This window comes from Solanum dulcamara, chromosome 8, assembly GCF_947179165.1.
Source record: "Solanum dulcamara chromosome 8, daSolDulc1.2, whole genome shotgun sequence".
NCBI lineage: Eukaryota > Viridiplantae > Streptophyta > Magnoliopsida > Solanales > Solanaceae > Solanum > Solanum dulcamara.
In genome coordinates this window covers 14,045,031-14,046,429 of record NC_077244.1, presented here as the reverse complement: position 1 = coordinate 14,046,429, position 1,399 = coordinate 14,045,031, and positions in this window count along the sequence as shown.

Below are 1,399 nucleotides of genomic sequence, written 5' to 3'. Positions count from 1 at the left end.
CCTATAATGTGCCCTATATGAATTCCCAATCACATCCCTAATACCTACAGCCAACCAACAACATAACCATCAACTCATATATATATATATATATATATATATATATATAACATGGAAAAATTATACATTACAACCTCTGAATGACTCGCTTGAAATTACGATATCCAAAATAGGGTTTCTAGTTTCTATTTTGCGAAACCTTTAACCGTACAAAGAAGGAGGCTAGTGTGGATACAAACATCATCTCCCCCACCTATTTTAGGACACATTTAGGCACTGAAACACACACCACACAACCAGCAGCATCCTCCACACACACAACGCCTCATTTCGACTACAATTTAACTACGACGACTTCAATTTCGATTGTTTCTATCGTTGAGCATTCCCACGACTTTATTTATACTTCCAGCAGTATAAAAGGTATATAATAAACTACATAACTATCCCATAAAGACCAAATTTAAAGGATAAGCCTTACCTTACCTGAAATTGGACAAAACTAGCCAAAATTACGCCTCGGAAACCTTTAGTCGCGCTGAAACTATGTGGACTGTTTGCTGTCCATTTTGGGCTGAACCAAGACATGATTTTATACTTATAATACCTCCATATAATTGTGGTATACACTGGATAATTAATTTATGGAACGAAATCGGGACTTATCTATTTTTCCCCCAAGCCGTCATGTTTTTCTCTCTTGTTCTAGGGTTTCTTCTTTACTTTGTTGCTGCTGATTTTGGATATAAGCTGAAGTTAGAGTCATAGTATACATATAAATATGTGTTCCCAAGAGGTGACACCTATCAGCCCCTAAGGGGGACATGTGTCCAGCCCCTATTGGGCCACTATATCCATGCATTGAAGGAGGGGGCTGCCACATGGTAGTGGGGCCCACCTCCTCCAAGCAGATGGGTTACCTACTTGACCCCAAGCAGGTGGATCACCTGCTTACTTGAGGTGCTACCATGTGTCACTCCCTCATTGGCTGCCATATGTCTTTTTTTTCTCTTCCTCGTGGGTTCGTAATCTCATCTTATTTTAAGAGCCTATGTAATTCATCCTACGTAAGATTGGTATGTTCTCAAGTAGCTCCAGTATGTAAGACTTTTAAGTTAGTAGCTTACGTAGGTACATTGAGTCCTACGACTTATTACTTTGCCTCCAATTCCTTCTGGATTTGTATGACTCTATTTCCAACCTTCCCTACTATAGGGTATCACCTTCTCCCTTCCTTAGAGTCATTTGATAGTGTCGTATCTTATCCATCTCATATGATAATGTCTAAGGAACTTAAGAGACATTCCGAACTCAAGAGTGTGGGGTGTAACAAAAGGTAAGTGGTTTCTTTATGTGTATGGTTGTTAGGGGCAGCTTTGTTGATATTGGCAAAGGGTTT